General features: G+C 39.1%; 1 long non-coding RNA gene across 1 annotated transcript; it reads left to right on the top strand.

Moving 5' to 3' along the window:
* Nucleotides 1-1,501: 1,501 nt before the first annotated feature.
* Nucleotides 1,502-3,780, top strand: LOC114675434 (uncharacterized). Its single transcript, XR_003726451.2, has 2 exons — nucleotides 1,502-2,721; nucleotides 3,448-3,780. It is a non-coding gene; the product is annotated as an uncharacterized LOC114675434 (long non-coding RNA).
* The last annotated feature ends 3,850 nt before the right edge of the window (nucleotides 3,781-7,630 follow it).

Genomic DNA, 7,630 nt, shown 5'->3' on the forward strand with positions numbered 1-7,630 from the left:
AAATGTATGATTTTGTGACTGAAAAACTGTTGAGAAGTAATTACGAAAAAATCAAAACCAGTAAGAATTCAACCTGTGGGCTAGTGATACATTCAATATACAAAATCAATAGCTTTCTCTATGCAAACAGTATCCAATTATGAAATATAATGAAAGAAGAATGTGACTCAAATAAAAATAATGATTTAAATTAGTTATTTTTATAATTAAGTTACAAAATGTTTTAGATCTATATGAAGAAACTTCTTGAAGAATACCAAAAAGATACATTAAAATGAGACAACAATATTTGAAGTAAAACTCTGTTCTTAGGAAGGCTCAATAGTCCACATATCTTTTTTTTTCTTAAAACCTGTAGTTTCAATTTCGTGTCAGTTAAAGAAGCAATGAAATTATTTTAACTTGATAAAGTAATTCAAAAGTTATTTTGTAAGAGTGAATCGTAGAGAGTAGCCATGAATTCTGACAAAGACTGGTAGGAACTACATTCATTAAAAGCACATGGTACTGGCACAGGGAGAGACAGGATACAGAAAAGTAGAGGCGAATGGAATCCACTGGATGAGCTAGGAATGCCTGGGCATTTGATACGTGGCAAGGTTGGCGTTTGCCCTGCAATGAGTGTGCAGAATGTGCTGTGTGTTCTCTGTAGGATGTTCAGCTGTCCTCCAGAATCAAGATGGGCCTAGCATTTTAAATTCCTTAGAATCCTGCATAATTTTGTTTCTTTACTGTACAGACTCAGATTTCTAAGAGAACGGTGACATGAACCCAGACATGTGCCTTTTGTGTGAGATAGCATATGGCGAGTGACGACATTTCTGCAGGCTCAGAAAATTTATACTTCTGGATGCAGTAAGAAACAGTTTCTACGTCATTGCTGGGAAGACAAGTCTGGCATGACTTTTCAGAACAGCCTTTATCCTAAGGCTGAAAAACTAACAGGAACAGAGAAATAGTTAGGTAAACACACAAAACAAATGTCTTTTAGGGAAATCAAACATGAACTACATAAAAAGTGATCACTGTGCATATTTTGGCTGCTAGATGAGCAAACACAAAGTAAAAAGTAAGCCAGAAACAATTCTTGCAATACCTACGATAAAGGACGTTAAATATGCACAGAGTTTTAGAAATCAGTAAGTACAGATGAGTGACCCAGCAGAAAAATAGCTAACAAGAAATAAAAATAACCAATGAACATTCAAAAAAAGCTTATTCTCAGAAATAATTTTTACAAGGTATGATGAGACAAGCGGGAATATTATATTCACTAATATGATTGACAAAGATTAAAACAATTAATAATAATTAGTATTGGTAAGAATATTGATAGTTAAAAGATACTTCCATACATTTCAGGAAGAGGAAAAAAGTGGGTGAACAGTTTCTAAAGTGGGCAATTGGCCAGGTGAGGTGGCTCATGCCTTTAATCCCAGCATTTTGGGAGGCTGAGGTGGGTGGATCACGAGGTCAGGAGTTTGAGATAAGCCTGGTCAATATAGTGAAACTCCATTTCTAGTAAAAATACAAAAAATAGCTGGGTGTGTTGGCATGTGCCTGTAGTCCCAGCTTCTCGGGAGGCTGAGGCAGGAGAATCGCTTGAACCTGGGAGGCAGAGGTTGCAGTGAGCTGAGATCACACCACTGCACTCCAGGCTTGGGCGAAAGAGTGAGACTCCATCTCAAAAATAAATAAATGAATGAATAAAAATAAAACTTGAAATATGCATAGCTTTTGACATTCCATTTCTAGGAATTTTTACAAAGTAGTAGGCATATACATTTTTAAAGACATATGTACAGTCATATAAATATATGAGGCAAATATAGATGAACAAATATTAAATAACCTTTGAGCTAATATTTAAATATGAAAAACATGCAATGGAGCTGGCTATGAAGTATGATCCTGTATTTGAAATTTAAGACAGATATTTACACGATTTATTTGCAAAGGGAATGAATTAAAATGCTTTGAATGACAAATGGTGGTTATAGTTGAAGGGAGACGCTATGGGGATTTTCTACCTTCATTTTTTTTTTTTTTTTTTTTACATTTCTCTATTATTTGGAATTTTGTAACATGTAAGTATTATTTTTTAAAATTGGAAGAATAATAGATTTAGATGCAAGCAAATTACAACATTCAAATTCTAGGACTGACTTATTTTTCCACTAACTTTTAACCAACTCTTTCTTCCTTTAATGAAGATTCTCTAGGGAGGTTGTAATGAACCAACTGCCATATTGGATCATCCTTTTAAGAAGTCTGAAACATCTAGCCAACTTGCCTCAAAATCTTTTCCAATTATTTTCCTCACCTGTGAAGGACCCTCCTTATTCTATTGTTTTGACAGCTTGACTCTCAGCCCCACCACTTGCCTACAGGCCTCTACGTCACCTTGATACCATTCTCCTACGAGGTGGTTAGAGGACAGCGTCATATCCACGTGTTGAGGAAAACCAGGGCAAGTGTCAGCTGGGAGTTAGGGAGCAGGAGAGGTGGATCCTGCTGTGATGGAGGAGCAGGATCTTGGAGTAGTGAGATGTTGATCTCTGTATAATCTTCACATCACTGCAAATTCCTCTGACAGAGCCTTAGCTGTCTAACTTTGTCTTCTTGTTTCTTCCCATCAGGTCTTCAAGAACCTCAGCTCTTTAACAATGAGACTCCATGTTTTCCTCACTGCTCTTTTTGCCATCTTCCAGGTACTACCCGGTAAATACCAACACCATGGCCCTTTCTTATTATCATTATTTAGTTTTTTCCTCTCCCTAAATCAACAGTTGGAAGGTTAAGGATTAGGGGGGCTACTCAGAGGTCATCACTATATCTCAAAATAACTTACTAAAAAGGTGAAAGAAATTCCTCTGTAACTGGCTGCTGTGTCTTCATGATGTCAAAAGTCCTGTTAGGTCACTATCTTCGACTCTTCCGCTTTCCCCCAATGAATTGGATGATGTGAGGACCAAATCTATTGACTCACATGATCAGTATAAACTGGGGTAGAGATAAAGATTCTTTTATTTGCCCTGACCAGAGACCTGGTGCCACTCATCACAGTGGTGGCTTGAGTTTGCCCGGACAGGGCTTCCATCTTAAGAGACTGTGAGAGTTGGACCAGGTCATGTGGGGTAGGGGAGCAGGGGTGCCTGGAGAGATGGACCAGGCGATAGGTATCGATCGTGCTGCACCCCTGACACATGGACCAACACCTGTTTATTCCCGAGGGAGGAAAGATGATTTGGTCAGTAGTTACATCAACAACAATGGGATCTTATGGGAGATTGAGAGGGTGAAGGGAGGAGAGGCTGAGGGCTTGGAATCAAACCCACTTCATGTTGATGTTTAGCTGGGAAAGGTGGAGATTTCATCCACATGGTGAGCTCTCTTGCTTTCCTCCTCAGACTTTTGGCTTCATACAAACATCTTTCCTTTTTTCAGGCATCACTAGGGCACTCCATTTTGAAAGACCCTGCTACCTTAGAGGTGGGATCTGTCTGAAGCGAGGAACACCGAATTGTGAGCCTTTCAGAGGACCCTGCAGAGCTTTCACCGTTTGCTGTAAAATAAGGAGAAGCTGATGGAGAAGCCTGGCAAGGAACATAGGCGCAGGATCTGAAGCGTGGCTCCTTTAGTCCAAATGAGAGCAAACATTACTCAAGTCCACATAACTGATTATTGTCATTAGGACTGATTAAAGAAAGAGATGTTTCCCATGAAGGGGTAAGCATTAGGTAGGAGAAAATTATAATTAAACTTGTATTATGTTTTAAAGTTTGCAAAGCATTTTATTAACATAACATATTTAATCCTTAAACCTGTTTTGGTTTATGAACTCCGTTTTGCAGATGTAGAAACCAAAACTCAGCTAGGTTAAATAACTTGCCCAAGATCACACAGTCTAAGACTTTTCTTTTCAGTGGTTTGGCAACACTTTATCTGCATGGAAGGGAGAGTGGATATGAACAAATTTACTACAGTTTGGGGAGGAGATGTGAGGACAGAGCTGGGCTTGGGACCCCCTGCAGTGGGTGTTGTGCTGAGTAGGAGGAACCTACTGAGGGTCCACAGTGCTGGGAACATTGCTGTGTTGGGATGTACAGGTGGAAGGCACACCTCTCCAGAGACACCACTCAAAGTAGCCAGTCCCACATTCAGATGTAGGCAGAAGTCTGTTGAGAGGTAGGAATTCCAGTTGCAGGTCAGAGGCTTCTGTTGTGAGGCTGGAGTCCTGGGGTAGTTGTGATTATTGTATGTCTTCCTTGGCTACTTTTCTTGTCCAGATCTTGGCATCAGCTGTGGTGTCCTGAGCAAGTCTTCCCTCAACTATGAGCATCTGTTTCCTGCTCTGGTGAGGGAGTTAGCTTAGAGATGACCATTGCTTTCTATAATTTACAATGCAAGTTTGGGGTGGGAGGATGGAGACAGAAACTACTGCAAGGTGCCTGGGAAGGTAGAAGACAAAAAGAAAGATGAGATACACTAACATGCAGCAAAAACCTAAACAATCATATGGAAAAGAAGAGTTTGACTGACATTGTGATGACTAACAAACAGAACCATTGGTCAGGTCTCAATCAATGAGCAACTACAGAAAGTTCAGCACAGGTTTGCAAATGAACAATGAGTAAGGGTATCCAAGTAAAGATACAAACATTAACTTCTCCAATTGTTTTTTCATTGGCACTGGCTTCCTATACAGTGTCTACAGGGATTATTACAGGATTTTGAATATTTTTGGTGCCTATGAACTTGGTTCACAGTGTGCTGTCAGAACGGTTTATCCGTCCATCAGGAAAATGGTCGACTATTACCACAAGAGTTTAGAATCAGTTAGTAATTTAGAAATCACTCAGTCTCTTACTTATATTTCTTTACTATGAAATGAAAACCTTTTTTGTTCTTCCATATATTTTTCTCAGTATTCACAGATTCACCATCATCTCTCTCCAAATTTTTTGAAAAATCCCAGCTCTAGCCCTCTGTTTCTATTTCCTTTTCTTGCTTCCTTTTTCTTCTTGATTCAAGCACATAGGATTGGTCCAGTGGTAGTAGAACAAACCTCAGGGAGGAGAGGAGGGAAAGGAAACAACCCTAGTGGGAAAAAACCTAGTGGTAACACTGGGTTGTGGATGAAGAAAGAGGAGAGCCTGGGAACACCAAATATAAATGTTATATATGCGTATTGTCAAATTTGTAATAATGTTCATGGTCAATCAGTAGAGTGAGGTAGATTCTGATTTGCCTCCCCATATTGCCTGACTACTCAGAGAAAATTGATGATTATGTTAACTTTCATTCATTGATTTTTGTTCACAAACATTTACCTAGCAGTGAACAAAGCAATAAAAAATTCCTACCTTCATGGTATTTATATTATAATACAGAGATAGAAAATAAACACTAGAAACAAGTGATATATTTAATACATTATGTGTAAAATTTGAGAAAAACATTTCAAAGAAAAAGGATGTAAAGTATGGAGGAGTATATGACAAGATGTCCAGGTAGGACCTCATAGAGCAATACATGAGTGATGAAGATCAGTTTTCAATACTCAACTCTGTTTTGTGTGGGTTTTACTTAGGTGATTGTTCTGAATCTGAGGCTATGTTCATTCTCGGGCATCCCCAGGGATTATTGGGTCTCCTAAAATATATAGCCAGATTTTGGAATATATTGATCTGAGGTTCTGCCCCCATGCCTGTTGGCCCTATTGGCTTTCATTAGGTAACCCTGTTTTTCCTATCTTTTTATTTATGTATTTCACAGTATTTGTTAATTGACAAGTGAAAAATTGTTTGTATTTATGGTGTACAACATAGCATTCTCTCAATGGAATAGTCAGTCAATCTCAGGGACCACCTTTCAGGAAAACCAGTGGCTCACATATATAACCTCAGCACTTTCGGAGGCCAAGACAGGTGAATTGCCTGAACCAAGGGTTTGAGCCCAGCCTGGGCAATATAGCAAGTATCTATCTCCACAAAAACTTTTAAAAATTTAAAAATTAGCCAGGCCTTGTGGAATGCACCTGTCATCCCAGCTATTCGAGAGTGTGAGGTGGGAGACCTACTGGACTGCATTCCCAGGAGGTTAAGCCATTCTTAGTCACAGGATGAAGTAGGATAATGGCACAAGGTAAGGTCATAAAGAACTTGCTGATAAAACAGGTTGCAGTAAAGAAGCTGGCTAAAACCCACCAAAACCAAGATGGCCATGAGAGTGACCTCTGGTCGTCCTCACTGCTACACTCCCACCAGCACCATGACAGTTTACAAATGCCATGGCAACCTCAGGAAGTTACCCTATATGGCCTACAAAGGGGCAGTGTAAATAAACTACCTCTTGTTTAGCATATAATCAAGAAATAACCATAACAACTAGCCCTGAGGGCTGCTCTGTCTATGGAGTAGCCGTTCCTTTACTTCTTTATTTTCCTAATAAACTTGCTTTCACTTTACTCTGGGGACTCACCCTGAATTCTTTCTTGCGCGAAATCCAAGAATCCTCTCTTGAGGTGTGGATCCAGACCCCTTTCCGGTAACATATGAATTCAGAAGTAATTAGGCTTCCCTATTATTTCAAGCTGGCTTCTTTCCCAAAACTTTGTAAGTAACTAGAATTCCCATACATTTCTGGAACGCATGCATGAAGTCATTGTGCAACCCTTGCTGACATCAGGGCACCAAAATGTCTACAAATATATTTATCATGACCTACGTGGCTAATATGGTCCAAATTACCCTTAAGCTTCTACCTTAAGTTCCATAAATACCCCTAAGGAGAATCCACTGCAGCACGCTCAGTCCTTTCTCGCTGAAGCGCCCTGCTGCACTCGGCTGCAGCGTTCTTTCTATCTAATACAACTTTCATTTTCAAACCTAGTCTGATGATGTCAACCTTGATCCTCTGGCTAAGGTAGTGTTTCTCCTCCAGGGAAGTTCCTTGCTCCACGCTGTACTCTTTGGAAGCAAGTCCCTAAGCTTAGGCCATGCTTAAGGTGTGGGGAATTAGACTCCACTTCCTCGAAGTGGTGTATCTACCTAAGTTACTTGCAATGTTTCTGTATGGGAAATTTGTCTCTTCTCCTCATTTATTTATTGAATAACTTATTTATATCGATATAAACATGGATATTATTTTATACTTCAGGTAATAATCTAAGACTATGACACTTTTTTTGCTGTTGCTCAAATATTCCAGCTTTGGCCATCAGGAGCTCTTTCTGTTGACCTTTGTGTGACTTTGACCTACTATCCCCAACATTTTGTTTTTAAGCACTTTGCTAGTTTTTGGAATCCCAGAAAAATGCTTTCACAAAATGGCTAATCTCTTGGTTAATGTGGTGTGTGCTAGGATTTTTCTCTACATAGCTATTGTTTCTCTTGGAACTTGGGGGAGATACTTTGCAATTATGCAAATATCCGATTTCTGCTTAAATTTTCACTCTTTAATGATGGATCTTGCCTGTAGTAATTATTAGTGTGGTCTTTTACTGTTAATTTTCTATTTCCTCATCGCCCCTTCCTTTATTAACCGTTCATTAATGAAGAGTTGTCCCTTATTGATTTGGTTATTTGTTCATCTCAAATATGACTCATGGGTATTTATTTTATACTTT

This window comes from Macaca mulatta, chromosome 8, assembly GCF_049350105.2.
Source record: "Macaca mulatta isolate MMU2019108-1 chromosome 8, T2T-MMU8v2.0, whole genome shotgun sequence".
Taxonomy (NCBI): Eukaryota; Metazoa; Chordata; class Mammalia; order Primates; family Cercopithecidae; genus Macaca; species Macaca mulatta.